The following is a 22,459-nucleotide window of genomic DNA, read 5'->3' as shown; positions in this document are numbered from 1 at the left end:
TTAATCTTCTCATGTATATATTATGTAACAATGTTTCACTGTTAAAACAGACCTTGTGATGTTAACAATGTTGCAGCTTTACTGTGAATGTATTTTGTGCTGTTCATTTCAATAAATGTTCATTTTAATAAAAAAAAAAAAAATATGTAGGTGGCTAAGAAAACGCACTAACCCAAAGAGTGTTGAAAAAGAAAACAAAAGGCTCACTTAGCGTTGAGTAGGTTTTTGTTGCTTTAATCCTCCCTCTCATTATTTCAAGTCTTTTTCAAAGACCAGCTTCCATTAGTGACTCTTTTTCTCAACTGACAGGGTGCTAGGAACAAAATAAAAAGAGCCTTTATTGGAAATGAAGATGGTCTTACAAGTTTCTTTTCTTTAGGACTTTAAAAAGAAAAAAAAAGTTAACTTCTAACGCTTAACAGTGTGTGGGGGATTAGCTCAAGTGGTAGAGCGCTCGCTTCGCATGTGAGAGGCAGCGGGATCGATACCCGCATTCTCCAGATTCTTTTTAGAGGCTGTAATTGGAAGGAGGTCAGATTTATTGTACTGCACATATTTTTGCAATCTTATCTGTTACAAATTGTGTTTGTTGGATGAAGCACTCATCATGTTTGTTGGATCAAGCACTCATCGTGTAGGGGGATTAGCTCAAGTGGTAGAGCGCTCGCTTCGCAGGTGAGAGGTAGCGGGATCGATACCCGCATTCTCCACAAGTCGGTATTTCAATTTCTATTAAACTGTGTATTTAGAAACTTTAGGAGAGAACCTATCTAGAGGACAAGAAATGTTTTTGAGTCTTTTCTCATTGATTGCATTCGCAACTATAAAGAGCTTTTCTTTTCCAATATGTAGGTGGCTAAGAAAACACACTAACCCAATGAGTGTTGAAAAAGAAAACAAAAGGCTCACTTAGCGTTGAGTAGGTTTTTGTTGCTTTAATCCTCCCTCTCATCATTTCAAGTCTTTTTCAAAGACCAGCTTCCATTAGTGACTCTTTTTCTCAACTGACAGGGTGCTAGGAACAAAATAAAAAGAGCCTTTATTGGAAATGAAGATGGTCTTACAAGTTTCTTTTCTTTAGGACTTTAAAAAGAAAAAAAAAGTTAACTTCTAAGGCTTAACAGTGTGTGGGGGATTAGCTCAAGTGGTAGAGCGCTCGCTTCGCATGTGTGAGGCAGCGGGATCGATACCCGCATTCTCCAGATTCTTTTTAGAGGCTGTAATTGGAAGGAGGTCAGATTTATTGTACTGCACATATTTTTGCAGTCTTATCTGTTACAAATTGTGTTTGTTGGATGAAGCACTCATCATGTTTGTTGGATCAAGCACTCATCGTGTAGGGGGATTAGCTCAAGTGGTAGAGCGCTCGCTTCGCATGTGAGAGGCAGCGGGATCGATACCCGCATTCTCCACAAGTTTTTTGTTTTTTTTTTTTATTATTATCTAAGACACTAAAAACACGTTACACAATATATAAGAGATGTGAATCTTGGGTATGAGTATCTCTAGCTACTTAATAAGTAATTAGAATGAGATAATCAAAATAATGAAGACTCAATGCACTTTATGAGACATATTATATATTTCACTTGATTTATAGGTTACACTTAGTTTTTTTTTTGAAAATTGCTCTGTTGTAAAAAAAAGATCTTTTTTTTTTATTTATTTATTTTTTTATTTTTATATTTTTTTTTTTATTTTTTTTTTTTCTCCCTATTTTCTTAGGAATAATATGGGCACCTATATACTTAGCTGATAATTTTTATAACCTATACCTAGACTCCAACTGTCATCTGATCGATGGCATTAATTATCCGCACTATCAGAGGGGAGAATTGGTGCGGTTGTAGGCGAATACATCGGTGGATGTTATCCCTACAAATTTGTTTAATGTTTTTAATTATTGTCTTGTTTTTTTGTGGATTCCATGTTTATGTTTTACGAAAGACATACAATGTGAGACCCATTGGGAGAATAAGTAAGATTGTTAAACTAACCAAAGATGATTAGGTTCGGTACGATAAATACCCAAGGCCTTAATTCGACCCAAAAAAAACATATAGTATTGCAAAGGTTATGGCAAGAAAAAAATAAACATATGTTTCCTTCAGGAAACACATTGGCGTCTGGGGGACAATAATACCTTAAGAAATCAGAGATTTTCGTATTCCATACAGGCATCAATAAAAACAAAGAAAAAAAGAGGTGTAGCCATATTATTTTCTAAAGATCTGGATTTAAAATTTAAATACGTAGAAACTGATCCCGATGGCAGATATATTATAGCAATTGTTGAAATTAATAATATATTATTCACATTAGTAAATGTATATGCACCCAATACTTCCCCAGCTCGATACTTATCTAATCTTTTGGGAAAAGTTCAGAAGGTAAAACAGGGTTTTCTAATATGGATGGGAGACTTTAATTGTATATTAGATCACCATCTAGATAAAATGTCTTCAAAGAGAATTATTAAGGATCGAAATCTCCTCCTGCAAGCCCAGAGATTCCAAGCTTTGTTAAAAGCGCATGCGTTATTTGATATTTGGAGAATGGCCCATCCTACAGAAAAAGATTTTACATGTTTTTCTAAAACACATAATTCATATTCCCGTATTGATTTAATTCTGGGAGAATGTAACTTAGCACTAAAAGCAAAAAACATTAAAATACATGAAACAACATGGTCTGACCATAATTTAGTTACTATGGATTTGGAAGAGAAGGGGGAAAAATTTAGAACAGAATGGAGATTGAACCATAAACTAATGGAAAAATCAGAAGACATTGAATATATAAAAAAAGCATCCCAGCTTTACTTTAATGAAAACACACTAACCCAAAGAGTATTGAAAAAGAAAACAAAAGGCTCACTTAGCGTTGAGTAGGTTTTTGTTGCTTTAATTCTCCCTCTCATCATTTCAAGTCTTTTTCAAAGACCAGCTTCCATTAGTGACACTTTTTCTCAACTGACAGGGTGCTAGGAACAAAATAAAAAGAGCCTTTATTGGAAATGAAGATGGTCTTACAAGTTTCTTTTCTTTAGGACTTTAAAAAGAAAAAAAAAGTTGACTTCTTGTGTTTAACAGTGTGTGGGGGATTAGCTGAAGTGGTAGAGCGCTTACTTTGCATGTGAGAGGTAGCGGGATCGATACCCGCATTCTCCAGGTTCTTTTTAGAGGCTGTAATTGGGAGGAGGTCAGATTTATTGTACTGTACATATTTTTGCAATCTTATCTGTTACAAATTGTGTTTTTTGGACGAGACGCTCGTCGTGTAGGGGCATTAGCTCAAGTGGTAGAGCGCTATTAAACTGTGTATTTAGAAACTTTAGGAGAGAACCTAGAGGACAAGAAATGTTTTTGAGTCTTTTCTCATTGATTGCATTCGCAACCATAAAGAGCTTTTCTTTTCTAATATGTAGGTGGCTAAGAAAACGCACTAACCCAAAGAGTATTGAAAAAGAAAACAAAAGGCTCACTTAGCGTTGAGTAGGTTTTTGTTGCTTTAATTCTCCCTCTCATCATTTCAAGTCTTTTTCAAAGACCAGCTTCCATTCCAGCTTCCTTTATGCCCATCTCATGGTGATGGGGCTGCCCTGAGAACAAGAGCAGTATGATCAGGTTTTAAAATAAATTTGTCCGGTGTAATTCACTTTTCCCGCAGTGACAGTTTCTTTTACATAAATAGAATTTTCTGAAGGGACAAATTATACATATTACATATAAAACATATACACTTTATGAAACGATGTGGACACCCCTCCTAATTATTGAGTTTAGGTATTTCAGCCACATCCATTGCTAACAGGTGTATAAAATCAAGCACATAGTCAACCATCTCCCTAGACAGACATTGGCATTATGTCTCCCTTTTCCTCTTCATCTATCTTTGTTCTCTTTATCTCCCAACCCTTTCTCTTTACCTCTCCCTGCTTGTCCACTTTTTCTTTACCGCTACCTTTTGTCACTTCCTCTCCCCTTTTCTTTAATCTATCCTCCTTTTCTTTAATCTCTCCATTTTCATTATCTTTCCTCCTGTTGCTTTTTATATAATCTCTCTAATCTATTCCTCACGTTTCTGATGTTCCTTGACCAGCCCAAAGAGGTAAGGAATCTGCCCCAGTATTTTGAGGTGGCTATTCAGGTAAGGGGAGCGCTTTAGATGTTGGGGAATATGATTAATGCTATTTGATTTGACCAACTAGCAACAAAGGGTTCCAATAAAAACTAGCTTCCCATACCGGGAGTCGAACCCGGGCGAAAACCAGGAATCCTAACCGCTAGACCATATGGGATACGTGTCTCCACCCTGCACACACCACATGGGATGGTGTATGTGACAGAGCATCCACAGATCCTATAGGAGGTGAACCTTTTTATTTTAAAATACAGCTGTAATGCCTGTCAGTCCGCGGCTGCAGTTCATGAGTTCCTGTTCCAATGATCTTTGTGAGATGCGTCAGAGTTATAGTTTCTTTAGATCTTCCCAGATAAAGTGGTCCTTTTGCTGACCACGGAATTCGCACCTAAAGTCCACTCTTCACTCTGTAGGATCAACCTACCATTTTTTTTCCCGTCTCACAAAAATATAATGCTTCCTTCGAGCCGGAATCGAACCAGCGACCTAAGGATGTCCGATTATTTTCTACAGTCCTCCGCTCTACCAGCTGAGCTATCGAAGGTCATGCTTCAGTGTGCTGTCCATGCTGACTGTACCTGGAGCAGCCCCTCACTCACCAACAATGCGTGTTACAAGCTACATCAAGTTGAAGGGTTAACATTGCAAACGGCTTCAAACTTACTGAATAGACCCGGATGTGTAAAAATCTATTTTTGCGTTGGCCGGGAATCGAACCCGGGTCAACTGCTTGGAAGGCAGCTATGCTCACCACTATACCACCAACGCTGGACAGAGAAATAGGCTTTTAATCTAGAGATGGGAAGGTCCTGAAAAAAAAACATAAGAAAAAAAAAACATTTTCCTTCCGTTTTTTTCCAAAGCCATTTTTTGTTTGTGGGAAAAGATGTCATATCCCGGAGCTCAGACTCAGCAGCACTCAGAGGATGCTCACTTTCTATGGAGGTTGCGTAACGTTTTCTTTAATTTCATAAAAATGAACCCTGCTGATGATGTCCTGGGAAAGGCTGGGTTTTGTGACCCTTGAGTTTTAGGATAATGTGAGTTAGATCCAGTCTGATATACAACGAAGGTAAAACAAGTGTGGAACCAGTTTTCACAGAGCCCGATAGATCTGCTACATGGGTGGTTTTAGGAGTTCTGCATATGTAGATGTTATTGTGTCATTTTGCAGCCTTTAGCAGAATTTAGTTTTATGTGGAATATGGAATGTTTCATCAGAACATTTAGAAATCTGGCCGACCTTCAGGAAATGTTAAAAATTGTCATCTTCTGCCTTGGTCCGATCCTCTTCTCTGGCCTGGCTTATTTCTACACTTAAGCTTCTTTAGCGTAGCGGTTGTACCATTTGCCTCACGTGACAAAGGTCCCCGGTTTGAAATTGGTTAGAAACACTTCTTTTCATTATTCCCATTTAAAATACAGAACCGATGATTCATCACCAAAGAGGGCAATCTGCTCCTCAGTTTTGTACCAGAAGGTGGTGCTGTTGCCCTAGGTCTTGGCCTAGTCAAGAAAATGGTGGTCAATCTACTGATGTCTTTCTTTCAGGTAAATGACTGGTGCTTCACATACTTTTTGCTTTGTTGCTTTAGTGTATTCCTTTGTTTTTCTTGTTTGTAATTTGGATTTTGAGATGATTTTTCCATGATATGTTTGAACCTGATGCAGAACTCACTATAACTATAAAATGAAATACCTGGTCAGTATGTTGTGGTGCTATAAAATTTATACATACAATGTAATGTTGTTATAAATACACCTGTTTTGTGATTCGTACGGATAGTTACCTGTAAGTTGTCGGTGGCCAGACTGGGGATAACTAAGCAGCACTGGCACTTTCAGGAATTCCACCCTTCCTCCAGCAATCATCAGATATAGAAGATATAATGCTTGATCCCTTTATGCCCATCTCATGGTGATGGGGCTGCCCTGAGAACAAGAGCTGTATGATCAGGTTTTACCATAAATTTGTCCGGTGTAATTCACTTTTCCCGCAGTGACAGTTTCCTTTACATAATTTTCTGAAGGGACAAATTATACATATTACATATAAAACATATACACTTTATGAAAGGATGTGGACACCCCTAATTATTGAGTTTAGGTATTTCAGCCACATCCATTGCTAACAGGTGTATAAAATCAAGCACATAGTCGACCATCTCCCTAGACAGACATTGGCATTATGTCTCCCTTTTCCTCTTCATCTATCTTTGTTCTCTTTATCTCCCAACCCTTTCTCTTTACCTCTCCCTGTTTGTCCACTTTTTCTTTACCGCTACCTTTTGTCACTTCCTCTCCCCTTTTCTTTAATCTATCCTCCTTTTCTTTAATCTCTCCATTTTCATTATCTTTCCTCCTGTTGCTTTTTATATAATCTCTCTAATCTATTCCTCCCGTTTCTGATGTTCCTTGACCAGCCCAAAGAGGTAAGGAATCTGCCCCAGTATTTTGAGGTGGCTATTCAGGTAAGGTGAGCGCTTTAGATGTTGGGGAATATGATTAATGCTATTTCATTTGACCAACTAGCAACAAAGGGTTCCAATAAAAACTAGCTTCCCATACCGGGAGTCGAACCCCGGCGAAAACCAGGAATCCTAACCGCTAGACCATACGGGATACGTGTCTCCACCCTGCACACACCACATGGGATGGTGTATGTGACAGAGCATCCACAGATCCTATAGGAGGTGAACCTTTTTATTTTAAAATACAGCTGTAATGCCTCTCAGTCCGCGGCTGCAGTTCATGAGTTCCTGTTCCAATGATCTTTGTGAGATGCGTCAGAGTTATAGTTTCTTTAGATCTTCCCAGATAAAGTGGTCCTTTTGCTGACCACGGAATTCGCACCTAAAGTCCACTCTTCACTCTGTAGGATCAACCTACCATTTTTTTTCCCGTCTCACAAAAATATAAAGCTTCCTTTGAGCCGGAATCGAACCAGCGACCTAAGGATGTCCGATTATTTTCTACAGTCCTCCGCTCTACCAGCTGAGCTATCGAAGGTCATGCTTCAGTGCGCTGTCCATGCTGACTGTACCTGGAGCAGCCCCTCACTCACCAACAATGCGTGTTACAAGCTACATCAAGTTGAAGGGTTAACATTGCAAACGGCTTGAAACTTACTGAATAGACCCGAATGTGTAAAAATCTATTTTTGCGTTGGCCGGGAATCGAACCCGGGTCAACTGCTTGGAAGGCAGCTATGCTCACCACTATACCACCAACGCTGGACAGGGAGATAGGCTTTTAATCTAGAGATGGGAAGGTCCGGAAAAAAAACATTTTCCTCCCGTTTTTTTCCAAAGCCATTTTTTGTTTGTGGGAAATGATGTCATATCCCGGAGCTCAGACTCAGCAGCACTCAGAGGATGCTCACTTTCTATGGAGGTTGCGTAACGTTTTCTTTAATTTCATAAAAATGAACCCTGCTGATGATGTCCTGGGAAAGGCTGGGTTTTGTGACCCTTGAGTTTTAGGATAATGTGAGTTAGATCCAGTCTGATATACAACGAAGGTAAAAGAAGTGTGGAACCAGTTTTCACAGAGCCCGATAGATCTGCTACATGGGTGGTTTTAGGAGTTCTGCATATGTAGATGTTATTGTGTCATTTTTCAGCCTTTAGCAGAATTTAGTTTTATGTGGAATATGGAATGTTTCATCAGAACATTTAGAAATGTGGCCGACCTTCAGGAAATGTTAAAAATTGTCATCTTCTGCCTTGGTCCGCTCCTCTTCTCTGGCCTGGCTTGTTTCTACACTTAAGCTTCTATAGCGTAGCGGTTGTACCGTTTGCCTTTTCGACAAAGGTCCCCGGTTCAAAACTGGGTAGAAACACTTCTTATCGTTATTCCCATTTAAAATACAGAACCGATGATTCATCACCAAAGAGGGCAATCTGCTCCTCAGTTTTGTACCAGAAGGTGGTGCTGTTGCCCTAGGTCTTGGCCTAGTCAAGAAAATGGTGGTCAATCTACTGATGTCTTTCTTTCAGGTAAATGACTGGTGCTTCACATACTTTTTGCTTTGTAGCTTTAGTGTATTCCTTTGTTTTTCTTGTTTGTAATTTGGATTTTGAGATGATTTTTCCATGATATGTTTGAACCTGATGCAGAACTCACTATAACTATAAAATGAAATACCTGGTCAGTATATTGTGGTGCTATAAAATCTATACATACAATGTAATGTTGTTATAAATACACCTGTTTTGTGATTCGTACGGATAGTTACCTATAAGTTGTCGGTGGCCAGACTGGGGATAACTAAGCAGCACTGGCAGTTTCAGGAATTCCACCCTTCCTCCAGCAATCATCAGATATAGAAGATATAATACTTGATCCCTTTATGCCCATCTCATGGTGATGGGGCTGCCCTGAGAACAAGAGCAGTATGATCAGGTTTTACCATAAATTTGTCCGGTGTAATTCACTTTTCCCGCAGTGACAGTTTCCTTTACATAATTTTCTGAAGGGACAAATTATACATATTACATATAAAACATATACACTTTATGAAAGGATGTGGACACCCCTAATTATTGAGTTTAGGTATTTCAGCCACATCCATTGCTAACAGGTGTATAAAATCAAGCACATAGTCGACCATCTCCCTAGACAGACATTGGCATTATGTCTCCCTTTTCCTCTTCATCTATCTTTGTTCTCTTTATCTCCCAACCCTTTCTCTTTACCTCTCCCTGTTTGTCCACTTTTTCTTTACCGCTACCTTTTGTCACTTCCTCTCCCCTTTTCTTTAATCTATCCTCCTTTTCTTTAATCTCTCCATTTTCATTATCTTTCCTCCTGTTGCTTTTTATATAATCTCTCTAATCTATTCCTCCCGTTTCTGATGTTCCTTGACCAGCCCAAAGAGGTAAGGAATCTGCCCCAGTATTTTGAGGTGGCTATTCAGGTAAGGTGAGCGCTTTAGATGTTGGGGAATATGATTAATGCTATTTCATTTGACCAACTAGCAACAAAGGGTTCCAATAAAAACTAGCTTCCCATACCGGGAGTCGAACCCCGGCGAAAACCAGGAATCCTAACCGCTAGACCATACGGGATACGTGTCTCCACCCTGCACACACCACATGGGATGGTGTATGTGACAGAGCATCCACAGATCCTATAGGAGGTGAACCTTTTTATTTTAAAATACAGCTGTAATGCCTCTCAGTCCGCGGCTGCAGTTCATGAGTTCCTGTTCCAATGATCTTTGTGAGATGCGTCAGAGTTATAGTTTCTTTAGATCTTCCCAGATAAAGTGGTCCTTTTGCTGACCACGGAATTCGCACCTAAAGTCCACTCTTCACTCTGTAGGATCAACCTACCATTTTTTTTCCCGTCTCACAAAAATATAAAGCTTCCTTTGAGCCGGAATCGAACCAGCGACCTAAGGATGTCCGATTATTTTCTACAGTCCTCCGCTCTACCAGCTGAGCTATCGAAGGTCATGCTTCAGTGCGCTGTCCATGCTGACTGTACCTGGAGCAGCCCCTCACTCACCAACAATGCGTGTTACAAGCTACATCAAGTTGAAGGGTTAACATTGCAAACGGCTTGAAACTTACTGAATAGACCCGAATGTGTAAAAATCTATTTTTGCGTTGGCCGGGAATCGAACCCGGGTCAACTGCTTGGAAGGCAGCTATGCTCACCACTATACCACCAACGCTGGACAGGGAGATAGGCTTTTAATCTAGAGATGGGAAGGTCCGGAAAAAAAACATTTTCCTCCCGTTTTTTTCCAAAGCCATTTTTTGTTTGTGGGAAATGATGTCATATCCCGGAGCTCAGACTCAGCAGCACTCAGAGGATGCTCACTTTCTATGGAGGTTGCGTAACGTTTTCTTTAATTTCATAAAAATGAACCCTGCTGATGATGTCCTGGGAAAGGCTGGGTTTTGTGACCCTTGAGTTTTAGGATAATGTGAGTTAGATCCAGTCTGATATACAACGAAGGTAAAAGAAGTGTGGAACCAGTTTTCACAGAGCCCGATAGATCTGCTACATGGGTGGTTTTAGGAGTTCTGCATATGTAGATGTTATTGTGTCATTTTTCAGCCTTTAGCAGAATTTAGTTTTATGTGGAATATGGAATGTTTCATCAGAACATTTAGAAATGTGGCCGACCTTCAGGAAATGTTAAAAATTGTCATCTTCTGCCTTGGTCCGCTCCTCTTCTCTGGCCTGGCTTGTTTCTACACTTAAGCTTCTATAGCGTAGCGGTTGTACCGTTTGCCTTTTCGACAAAGGTCCCCGGTTCAAAACTGGGTAGAAACACTTCTTATCGTTATTCCCATTTAAAATACAGAACCGATGATTCATCACCAAAGAGGGCAATCTGCTCCTCAGTTTTGTACCAGAAGGTGGTGCTGTTGCCCTAGGTCTTGGCCTAGTCAAGAAAATGGTGGTCAATCTACTGATGTCTTTCTTTCAGGTAAATGACTGGTGCTTCACATACTTTTTGCTTTGTAGCTTTAGTGTATTCCTTTGTTTTTCTTGTTTGTAATTTGGATTTTGAGATGATTTTTCCATGATATGTTTGAACCTGATGCAGAACTCACTATAACTATAAAATGAAATACCTGGTCAGTATATTGTGGTGCTATAAAATCTATACATACAATGTAATGTTGTTATAAATACACCTGTTTTGTGATTCGTACGGATAGTTACCTATAAGTTGTCGGTGGCCAGACTGGGGATAACTAAGCAGCACTGGCAGTTTCAGGAATTCCACCCTTCCTCCAGCAATCATCAGATATAGAAGATATAATACTTGATCCCTTTATGCCCATCTCATGGTGATGGGGCTGCCCTGAGAACAAGAGCAGTATGATCAGGTTTTACCATAAATTTGTCCGGTGTAATTCACTTTTCCCGCAGTGACAGTTTCCTTTACATAATTTTCTGAAGGGACAAATTATACATATTACATATAAAACATATACACTTTATGAAAGGATGTGGACACCCCTAATTATTGAGTTTAGGTATTTCAGCCACATCCATTGCTAACAGGTGTATAAAATCAAGCACATAGTCGACCATCTCCCTAGACAGACATTGGCATTATGTCTCCCTTTTCCTCTTCATCTATCTTTGTTCTCTTTATCTCCCAACCCTTTCTCTTTACCTCTCCCTGTTTGTCCACTTTTTCTTTACCGCTACCTTTTGTCACTTCCTCTCCCCTTTTCTTTAATCTATCCTCCTTTTCTTTAATCTCTCCATTTTCATTATCTTTCCTCCTGTTGCTTTTTATATAATCTCTCTAATCTATTCCTCCCGTTTCTGATGTTCCTTGACCAGCCCAATGAGGTAAGGAATCTGCCCCAGTATTTTGAGGTGGCTATTCAGGTAAGGTGAGCGCTTTAGATGTTGGGGAATATGTTTAATGCTATTTGATTTGACCAACTAGCAACAAAGGGTTCCAATAAAAACTAGCTTTCCATACCGGGAGTCGAAGCCGGGCGAAAACCAGGAATCCTAACCGCTAGACCATATGGGATACGTGTCTCCACCCTGCACACACCACATGGGATGGTGTATGTGACAGAGCATCCACAGATCCTATAGGAGGTGAACCTTTTTATTTTAAAATACAGCTGTAATGCCTGTCACTCCGCGACTGCAGTTCATGAGTTCCTGTTCCAATGATCTTTGTGAGATGCGTCAGAGTTATAGTTTCTTTAGATCTTCCCAGATAAAGTGGTCCTTTTGCTGACCACGGAATTTGCACCTAAAGTCCACTCTTCACTCTGTAGGATCAACCTACCATTTTTTTTCCCGTCTCACAAAAATATAAAGCTTCCTTCGAGCCGGAATTGAACCAGCGACCTAAGGATGTCCGATTAATTTCTACAGTCCTCCGCTCTACCAGCTGAGCTATCGAAGGTCATGCTTCAGTGCGCCGTCCATGCTGACTGTACCTGGAGCAGCCCCTCCCTCACCAACATGGTATGCATTGTGTTACAAGCTACATCAAGTTGAAGGGTTAACATTGCAAACGGTTTGAAACTTACTGAACAGACCCGGATGTGTAAAAATCTATTTTTGCGTTGGCCGGGAATCGAACCCGGGTCAACTGCTTGGAAGGCAGCTATGCTCACCACTATACCACCAACACTTTTTGTTTCCTACGTTTTGGTAATCAATTCCTGAGTGTTAGAAGCTGGACGCGGATGCTAAGCGTGGCAGAGTGCCAATAAAGCTCCAATAAAGTTGGAAGCGGTAACCGTGAGTTTCCTGGCTACTGGCTATTACACTCTTGATATCTCTAAATGAAATTACTAAAACCTGAATTAAACCAACAAGAAATACATGAAACATACGAACTGTATATATATATATATATATATATAAATACATTAATTTTTTGAAATAACATTCTATATTGCTATTGAAGATACCTTTCATCTTCTGAAATCTGATGTGTATGAATCTGCATATAATTTACACTAATTCGCCTTAAATAGATTTCGGTTTAAAGGCGTATAGACCTTTATAGGTCTCTTCTCTAAAGATAAAAGCGGGCAATGATAATGCCTCCAAAAGGTGACAAAACTGGCACGGGTGATAAAGAGGAAAAATCTAAAATGTCTGTGAAAACAAAGAAACTTCCTCCAATTAGTGCCTACTATTCTCCTAAAAGTCAAACGGATACTTCTGTCTTATCATCTAAATCGTCTCCAGATCGACTAAATGAGATTAGTATAACCAACCCGCCAGATTATATTACAAAAACCAATTTGATGATGGCACTAGATTCTTTATATATTAAAATTAAAGCTGATTTGGACCATAATCTTAAAGAATATAAGGAAGAAATGACCCATATGAAGGTCACTTTAGCTGCTCAATCAAAATAAATTACTATGTTACATTTGGAAATTAAACAGCTTCAATCTCAAAATGAAGTATTAAAAGCAGATTTAACAAGACAAGATCTTAAACTTGCAGACCTAGAAGACAGGTCACGCAGACAAAATCTTAAAATTCGTGGGATATCTGAAGATGTGATAGAACTGGAACCGTACTTGATGGAACTACTTTCAACATATATAGATTGTCCAAACTACGGTCCGATATTAATTGAAAGAGCCCATAGACTTCCGCTGCCTCCTAACTGGACACAAACAAATACACCTAGAGATGTTATCATTTGTTTTGCCAACTATAGAATTAAAGAAGATCTAGTTAAAGAAATGAGAAGGAACCCTACTAAAATTGCAAAATTTGCATCCTTAACTACGTATCTCGATCTTTCACGTGCAACCAGAATACACAGAAAAAAATATTCTGATATTACTACCTGTTTACGGCAAAATAATATTATTTACTCCTGGGGTTTTCCCACAAAATTACGAATTAATTATCAAGGGAAAATCTATATTTGCAATGATCCTATACAAGCAAAGGACAATTTACTGAAATGGAATCTTACCATATAAGACTCTCTAATCTATAGAAGAAAATTTATGTTGTTTTTTGGTTCTTTTTTATTTAACATTTTTTATTTATTTTTTTCCTTTTTTTTTATTTTTTTTTTTTTATTTATGATATAAAGTATAAGATATTACCATATTATTACCTAAAATACTATTCTAATTGGGAAATATTATGATTGGTTTATTCATTGAGTTGGCAATGCACTGGTTGGAAATTATATGTTATGTGTTATAATTTTAGTCCTGTCACTAAGCTGGTAATGTAATGGTTGGATAACATATAAATGATATAAATGGTTGATAACAATATAAAAGATACAATAGATTACTTAGGATATAGATTATCACAAATTCTTAAATTTATTTTTTCCTTTTTTTTTTTTTCTTAAAAATATTAGATAAAATTATGGGACTCACAGAGACTCACAGAGATATATTAGTACTGTTAATCTTTGGATAAGATATTTTCACAAAGCTAGAATTGAGATATTAGGATAGGAAAATTTAAAAGACACTAATATATACTTATGACACATTATATATATGGGTGAATAGTAATAGATTTATTAGAATAAATCACTTGAGAAGAAGGAGACTTCTATTATAGCTATTAACATAAATTTCCTTTCTGATACATATATTGGCAAAAACCTATGATCATATACTAATATAGGTATGTCTATATATATATATACCACTATACCACCAGCGTAAAGGTCAAATACGCGGTGACATACCCGGAAATACACATACAAATCATTATAAAAGAACAGACATAACGAACAGAAATACTTACAGATCGCTGATTTTGCTGACACACGCAGAGACCTGCACCAATTGAATTTCCTGAAGAAGCCTAAGGGCGAAACGCGTAGAAAAAGACTCATTTGGACTTTAACCTATGCCTGTATATGCATTTTATGCATGAAAAAACTGTGAGTGCATTTCTATTTGGTATATGCTTTTTACCTAAGATACTGCACCATTTTAAGTTTGTTTGTTAGATTTTCATTGAAGAATATTAAAGCCTCTTTACAGTCCATATTGAAGGGTTGGATTTGCCTCTTTTTCTTGTGAGTGCAATATATCACCTAATCACCAATATTGGAAGTACAATCTACACTATATTGTGTTGTTTTCTACCTTTTCCTATATATGTTCCTGCGCCCCATACAATTTTGGTTTGTTCGTATTTTCACACTTTGAGGAAGAGTGTTGTTTGGGAGCTGCGGTCCAATTAGGGAAGTATTATTTTAATTTAGTTTTCATTATACCTCACCTGAGTGACACGTGTTATTTGTTTTTTTTCGTTTCACGACATTTTCTCTATATACCATGCATTAGCAAGCTTCTATCCTATCTATAGAATGCCTGTTCAGCAAATCCTTCATTCCATATTTTAAGGTCAAGGAAACCTTGAAGCTTATTATTGAAACCTATTAATATATCTTAATAATCATTTATTTATGAACAATGATTACATATCTTTGACTATTGCCTATACCAATAATTATATATGGTCCATTTCATATTACTAGGGTTAAAAGAGATGTTAAATGTGTTAGAATCTTTTACAATTCCCCCTGATGATAGGATAATATCCTTATCATATATTTTCAAATACACACATTTACTCACCATTCGTATCACATTCGTATCACATTTATACTACAATCACATCACACTTTAACTGGGACCATATGATAATCATTAGCATGAGACACCCTTTTCTCTACATTTGTTATGGAATGAGAGGATTGTGCTCTTTTTATCATTTCCCTTAATATTCCATCTCCCTTATCTACTTCATACATGTTTATATATCTTACTTATTCTACACATAAGAAAACTTTGACAAACAATACATAATAAAACAAGTATAGCTATAATAACAATTGGATTTAACAATATATTCCCAGCTGCTGATTTTACCGAAGATTGTGACCACATATTTACTGATTTTTTTTAAATTTGACCACCAATTAACTCCAGACATATCATTCCATTGATGTTGAATTTGTTCTAATTCACCTTGTTTATGTTGGAAAACAATTTCTGCATCTTTCAATTGTTGCTTTAATATGGCCAATAATCCCTTATCTTTCTTTATTTCCTCTGTCCATGTTTTCCAAGGAAAATGGTCTATCTGTGTCAGATTAAATTGCTGAGGTAGTGTTCTTAAACTCTCTGTACCTATAGTGGAGACATTAAACTTTTTCCCATCTATCTCCAACTTTTTCAAATCACCTTCTATGCAATATAATCCTCTGTGAAGAGTATCATTATGCATACAATTTGAAAAGAATGCTCTGATCAATGACTCTTCCTTCATTACTTGAAAACAAACTTTCCCTATCTTTACTTGAGTCATTAATTCATGCATAGATGTAACACTTTCAATCCTGGCTTCACATGATGAATGATTGTGAAAACAAGAATGATAGACAACCTTTTCTTGCCCTGGAAGACATATTACTTTAGAAACAAAATGAAGACAAGCTGAAACATCTAATTGTTCCAGATTTTCCCCATCAAATACAAAATCTGTATACCTTAAATTATAACGAATCTAATTTGTCCAACAATGTCTCTTGATGTATCAATGTCTGATGTCAGGAGTCGATCCACCCGAACTTCTCTTATCTTATGCAATAACAATATCTTCTGTGGTAAATCCTTTGTCTGATCATCAATTTCAATTGGCTTTTGGTACTGTTCAAACAACACAGCAATCAAAAAACTCAGCACCAACAACCATGGAAGTAATATGTAACACGCTATTTTGATGTCACGCTTCTTGTATTGCTGTTTCTCTGGAGGTTCTCTGTCCAATAGTAAACAGTTTTGTTCCTCCATTTTCTTGCAGAACTGTGTTCCTGCAAGAACAGAATTTAGTTAGAAACATACAATTTACACTGGTCAACATGTACCCACAGCTTCTGCTGCCTACGGGTATTTTTCACTGTTTTTTTCTGTTCTTTGAACAAGGATCATAACTTGACCCATTGTGTCGATTATTTCAAACGGTCCTTCCCAATTACTTTCCCAAGGTCCTGCCTTCCTAAAAGTCTTAATCATTACTGATGCTCCTTTCACAAATTTAGATGAGTGAGGCGGTACCATACGCTGCATTCTAGACGCTGCGTGAGGAAGGATTGTTTTTAAATTATCCTGAAGTACCTGTAACCACTTAGTTCTTGCAATGGCATCTTTCTGTGGAGTAGACAAAAACGGTTCATGAGGAAAGATCAATGGCATTTTCCTTCCTGTCATTAATTCAAAAGGTCTATACTGGGTAGTTGAGGAGCTTGTTCCCCTAATACTCATCAATACCAGAGGTACTGCATCAACCCAAGTATTTCCTTTATCAAGTAACATTTTTTCAATTCTAGACTTAATCGTTCTGTTCATTCTTTCTACAATACCTGCGGACTGAGGATGGTATGGAACATGGAATTGTTGACGTACCCCCAGTATTGCGCAAACAGCCTGCATGACTTTGCCAGTAAAATGGCTCCCCCTGTCAGAAGAAATCATCCTTGGGATTCCCCAAGTACAAAAAACATGATTCACCAATGCTTTTGCCGTAGACAAAGCATCATCTTTCCTGACAGGCAACAGTTCTACCCACTTAGAAAATACATCTACCACGACTAATGCATACCTGAGACCTTGTTTACCTGAAGGTAGGGGACCTATGTAGTCAATCTGCAATGTAGACCACGGACCGTCTGCAGGTGCAATTCTTAGAAGTGGTGGCTTTTGTCCTTTAGGCCTGGGGTTTACTTGAGCACAAATGAGACATGACTGAACAACATTTTGTACAGAGTCTTCCATTTTGTCCCAATAAAACTTCTCTTTGAGAATTTCCAGCTATTTTTGCTGACCCACATGACCTAAACTTTCATGATTATAGCGGGTGAATTCCGTCTGCAAGTGTTTAGGCACAACTGGAAGTAAATTACCTTGCATCTCATAACAAACCACTCCATTTTCACAAACAAAGGGAGGTGTTATTTTATTCTTACATTCCACAATGAACGGATCTTTCATCTGTTCATCACTAAATGAAGGTAGATTTGCTTCCTTACTCTTTACTGGTAGTATTTCCAACGGTTCTAGTTCCATCACTATCTCTCCTGCCAAAGCTGCTTCCTTTGCTAGAGAATCTGCTTTCTCATTTCCCAAAGCTAAATCACTAGTTCCTCTGCTATGACCTGGTACTTTGACAATAGCATATCGGTTAGGATTTTTAGAAGCAAGCTCAAAAATAGTCTGCAGTGTATCAACATGATTTAAGATTTTGTTAGATGAATCCACAAAACCTCGTTTTTTCCACACTGGTAAGTAGTCTGTTAGTGAACGTACGACATATGAACTATCGCTATAGATTACCAAAGGATCATTGTTTTCTTTCTCGTTAATTTCCAATACTGTTTTAACAGCTTCAATTTCTGCTCTCTGGGCAGAAAAATGTCCTGGTAGTCTATGCTGAATAGCTCGACCTTTCTTTGGAAACCAAATGGCATATCCGGTATAATACTGTCCTTTCAAGCAAAATCTAGAACCATCTACAAATACTGGTTCATCAGTTTCCTCTACTTCTTTTCTAAAAAGAGATGGATAATCCCCCTGAAATGTCTCAACACACTCATGTGATTCACCCTCATATTGCATTAGTTGAGGGAGCACATATTTAGCTTTATGATCCACTTCAATCTGTTTTGGAGACAAAGACAACAACCAATGTGCAAATCTTTGATGTGACACTCCTGGGATACTTTTTTCAAGAAGCAATTTCAAAGTGGAGTGAGGAGTCTGCAGAATTAGTTTGTTAAACCCAACAATATGTTCAGTCGCCTTAACTGCAAAGTGTACACCCACCAAATGTCTTGCACACGTTTAAAACCCTTTTTCTACAGGTGAAAGGAGTTTGGAAAAATAGCCAACTATTCTCCATTCTTTTCCCTGTAGCTGCAGTAAAACTGCTGAGAAAAATTTACAAGTCCCAGGAATTGTCTTAAAGCTTTGAAAGTTGTAGGTACAGGCAAAGCTGCTACTGTTGCTACTCTTTCCTGCAAAGGACGTCTCTGGCCTGGACTTATCAAAACTCCCAAGTACTGAACCTCTTGTTTCAGTAATTGGACCTTCCTTGGATTTAATTTCAATCCTGACTCGTACAACAGATTAAACAATTCTGCTAGCAAGGTGAGGTGTTCCTCTCTACTCTCTGTTGCCAACAAGATATCATCCACATACTGTAGAATACAATCTTGCCTTGAGAATTTTGATAACACTTTTGCCAATGCCTGATGAAACAGACTAGGTGACATGTGCGCCCCTTGTGGTAATCTGCAAAATACATATTGCTCATTCAGAAAAGTAAAAGCAAATTTGTATTGACAACTCCTCTCTATCTGAATACTGAAAAAACCATTACTGATATCCAGTACCGAAAAAAACTTTGCCTTAGCATTCAATCGAGACATGATGTCGGGGGTATCTGCTACAATTGGCGCCACATTTGGGGTACATTTATTAAACATACGCAGATCTAGAAGCATTCTATAAGAATTATCTGGTTTCTTAACTGCCCATAACGGATAGTTTGTCACCGAATTCGATTTGCGTATGACGCCTTGTTGAAGTAGTTCTTCAATAATTTTGGACAAAGGCTCAATTGAATCTGGAGGCAATCGGTACTGTTTCTGAGCTATGGGATCTGTTCCTTCCACTTTGACAACAACATCTTTCATCGTCCCTACCTCATTCTTAGATTGAGCCCATAACGAGGGATGTTTCTGTACAATTTCTACAAGAGTCAAGTCATTACAATCCATTTGTGGCCATACATGATTTGGGGATACCTCCTCAATTAAATTGATAACGCCCACTATACTATAGTCACTTGGATCTATTACTACAGGCCCTTTAAGGTTATTACTTCTCCAAATCACTGGATTCCCTAAGTCAATGACCCAACCTCTTTCTCTCATTACGTCAGCCCCTAAGATATTTTCTGAGCTAGGACAATGCCAGATATCAATTTCAGTACACAAATAGCCAGGAATCTCAAACAAAACACCAGTAACTAAAGTTGCTGAAGTATTACCTTTACCACTAAAACCTACAATCGTGCAAACAGGTGAGTTAGATGTTATAGGTAAAGCTTGATTAGTCACACTTAATTGAGCTCCTGTATCAATTAGGAATGTAATCTCTTTTCCCTGTAATTTTCCCTTGACATATGGTCTGCCACAGTTGTCAGTTGACACTGGAGCTACATAAGTCAACTTACAGAGTGATTGATTCTTATCTAGTCACTGAGAGGGTGTCAGACCCCCCCTGACATTCTTTCCTGTTACATTAGTAGCAGTACTATTTGTTGTGAGCTCTTGCACCTGTCTTATTAGTGGAGTGTATGGGGACGTTGACTTAAATTGTTCACCAGTAGGTGGGACTGTTGGCACCAGCCTATTCTCTTTCCCAAAATTTTGTGTTCTAGGGACAAATTTTCTATTTTTAAGAAATTGTTTACACTGCCACTTCAAATGTCCTCTTTTACCACAATGATAACAACTAACATTTGGTCTGAATATCTTTTGGTTAGTATTATCAAATCGTTCAAAATTAGTAGGATTAGTTTGTGGCTTGTGACAGTCATTCTGAGTTAATTCTCGCCGTTTGTCAATTAGTTCCTGTACTGTAGATACTTTTACCTTTACAGTTGACATTTTCATTGCTCTTCTAATACGATCAATGAATATGGCTGCTTCTTGCAAACTAGGTTTTTCAGAGGCAAGCTGAACTGATACAGGATCTAGATATTTAAATTTCCTTACAAATGCTATAATCATTGCCTGTGTTTCATCTCCATCATCAACTCCCATTACCATTCTATAGGCTTTCTCAAATTTCAACAAAAATGCAAAGGGATCATCTTGAAGATTTACTTTTAGAGATTCAATTAAGTCAAGAGATGGAGATGAGTCACCAGTTGTAAACAGAATTAATTGCTTCAATCTATCCATATCATTTGCATGCACTAATTGACCTAATGCATCCTCTGTAGGTGTGTCCTGTAACCTTTTGGACATATGTGAAGGTATCCATAGCCTAAAAATGGTGTTTCTTTGATTGTTATTTAATTGGAATTTGTCTGTATTTGTTTCAAATACATCAATATTATGGAATGCATCCATCTTATCATCATATTTAGGAATATCTTTGGCAATTTTTATTAATTGATCATTAATTTTTAAAGTCAATTTTGTTGCACTGTCTCTGAGCTTTTGTCTCTCAACTCCTCCTACGTCAAGTTCCTCATCAGAATCTATTGTTGAGGTACCAGATATTTCAGGGACAAAAGATACGCCCTTCTTACCTTCTTGTCTTGTGATAACTGACACCTTCTTATTTTCTAAACATAGTTTAGACAGTAACTGAGCTTGTCTGTCCCTAGCCCTCTCCAAGTTCTCTAATTGCTGAGCTAAAACAAAACAGTCGGGACAGCTGTTAAAGTCGTCAGTACTGTCATCAGGGTTAGATTCTGGTACAACTTTGTTAATCATGCAAATACTTTGTCTAGGTTGTAAATCCTCCACAATCAAGTCATTAAACGTTTTAAACATGCTTAGGACATTTTGCAGTTTCTTCTTAAGTTTATCAATACATAACAATTTCTTATCTATCTTCATATTTTCTAGCTCACATTGTTTGTACATACTAGCCCATAACTGTGCATTAGTAGGACAATTATCAAATTGAAAAGTTATTTTACTTTTGTTAGCATATGTTTTTATAAAATCCATGACTTACCCTTCTTAATGAACTCTCCTTGAATGGCTGTTGTATCACGCTGTATGGCTTTCTTGCGTCTGCCATCAATAGCGTCTCTTAGCACTTGTTGTTCCAATAAAATCTGGAAGTCTGTATCCTCAAAGGTTCTTTTCTTAATTATCTCCCGACAGTTTGCAAAAAGTGTACAGATATATCTGCCCTTCCCCCTGAGCAAGCTGGAGGGCAAAGGCCAGGAAAAAATACGCAGGGCTGGCACGCCAGATATGTAATAAAATGTATTCGGGCCAATACAAACTTCAAATAATTGGAACACATATAAATGTATGTGCGTCAAAAATAGGCAGAGTCACTTAGATGCAAACAAAGGTAAAACATTTAATACGAACAAAAATAGAAGAAGAATATTAAAAGTAGATAACAAAAATAATACAAAACGAGTCTTACAAAACCTTGGAGAGGAATTTTAGTTCATGACATCTGTCCTATGCATTCCTGAGGATGGAGGGAGGGAGTGTTGGGACGTGAAGAGTACATGGATGGCAAGTACATCTCCCCTCTACCTCTCCTCCTATGCTTCTCCAAGGCCTTAACTTATATACACAGTTTGAATAATGATGTCAGTCTTGTCAGTCTATTGGTCTTCACCTAATTGGGTAAACATGCTCACTAAGATCTTTACACGTCGAGACCCTATTTTAGGTGGTGGCTGTACGCATACTGTAATGCCCTTTTAGAGTTACAACTATACCCTGCATTAGCAAGTTACTATCCTATCTATAGAATGCCTGTTCAGCAAATCCTTCATTCCATATCTTAAGGTCAAGGAAACCTTGAAGCCTATCATTGAACTATTGCCTATACCAATAATTATATATGGTCCATTTCTTAATTGAGGTTTATTAGAATCTTTTACATGTGGCGATCAGCGTTTGGACTTCCTCCTCTGAGATAGGGCCGTTAAGTGACTCCAGCTGAGCAGGCGAGAGACGCGGTAGCGCTACCGAGTCCAAAAAGCGGCGCAGAGGTCGGTGGTCATGGAGATTTTGAGGAGCCTTGTTGCC

At 38.0% G+C, this 22,459-nt stretch overlaps 10 non-coding genes across 10 annotated transcripts; 2 read left to right on the top strand and 8 right to left on the bottom strand.

The window, feature by feature from the left end:
- The first annotated feature begins 427 nt into the window (after nt 1-427).
- On the top strand, nt 428-500 carry TRNAA-CGC (transfer RNA alanine (anticodon CGC)). Its single transcript has one exon. It is a non-coding gene; the product is annotated as a tRNA-Ala (tRNA).
- Nucleotides 501-1,339: 839 nt separating this feature from the next.
- Nucleotides 1,340-1,412, top strand: TRNAA-CGC (transfer RNA alanine (anticodon CGC)). The gene has a single exon. It is a non-coding gene; the product is annotated as a tRNA-Ala (tRNA).
- Nucleotides 1,413-4,601: 3,189 nt separating this feature from the next.
- On the bottom strand, nt 4,602-4,687 carry TRNAY-GUA (transfer RNA tyrosine (anticodon GUA)). Its single transcript is given in 2 exon segments — nt 4,602-4,637; nt 4,651-4,687. It is a non-coding gene; the product is annotated as a tRNA-Tyr (tRNA).
- A 152-nt stretch (nt 4,688-4,839) lies between these two features.
- On the bottom strand, nt 4,840-4,911 carry TRNAG-UCC (transfer RNA glycine (anticodon UCC)). Its single transcript has one exon. It is a non-coding gene; the product is annotated as a tRNA-Gly (tRNA).
- Nucleotides 4,912-7,066: 2,155 nt separating this feature from the next.
- On the bottom strand, nt 7,067-7,152 carry TRNAY-GUA (transfer RNA tyrosine (anticodon GUA)). The gene is given in 2 exon segments: nt 7,067-7,102; nt 7,116-7,152. It is a non-coding gene; the product is annotated as a tRNA-Tyr (tRNA).
- Nucleotides 7,153-7,304: 152 nt separating this feature from the next.
- On the bottom strand, nt 7,305-7,376 carry TRNAG-UCC (transfer RNA glycine (anticodon UCC)). The gene has a single exon. It is a non-coding gene; the product is annotated as a tRNA-Gly (tRNA).
- Nucleotides 7,377-9,513: 2,137 nt separating this feature from the next.
- On the bottom strand, nt 9,514-9,599 carry TRNAY-GUA (transfer RNA tyrosine (anticodon GUA)). The gene is given in 2 exon segments: nt 9,514-9,549; nt 9,563-9,599. It is a non-coding gene; the product is annotated as a tRNA-Tyr (tRNA).
- Nucleotides 9,600-9,751: 152 nt separating this feature from the next.
- Nucleotides 9,752-9,823, bottom strand: TRNAG-UCC (transfer RNA glycine (anticodon UCC)). Its single transcript has one exon. It is a non-coding gene; the product is annotated as a tRNA-Gly (tRNA).
- A 2,137-nt stretch (nt 9,824-11,960) lies between these two features.
- TRNAY-GUA (transfer RNA tyrosine (anticodon GUA)) lies at nt 11,961-12,046 on the bottom strand. Its single transcript is given in 2 exon segments — nt 11,961-11,996; nt 12,010-12,046. It is a non-coding gene; the product is annotated as a tRNA-Tyr (tRNA).
- Nucleotides 12,047-12,205: 159 nt separating this feature from the next.
- TRNAG-UCC (transfer RNA glycine (anticodon UCC)) lies at nt 12,206-12,277 on the bottom strand. The gene has a single exon. It is a non-coding gene; the product is annotated as a tRNA-Gly (tRNA).
- Nucleotides 12,278-22,459: the final 10,182 nt, after the last annotated feature.

The sequence above is a fragment of the Sceloporus occidentalis genome, unplaced genomic scaffold (genome assembly GCF_023333645.1).
Source record: "Sceloporus occidentalis isolate IW3139 unplaced genomic scaffold, rSceOcc1.0.p SCAF_111, whole genome shotgun sequence".
NCBI classification, from domain to species: domain Eukaryota; kingdom Metazoa; phylum Chordata; class Lepidosauria; order Squamata; family Phrynosomatidae; genus Sceloporus; species Sceloporus occidentalis.
Note: the sequence above shows the minus strand (reverse complement) of the source record. Positions and strands in the feature narration are given on the sequence as shown.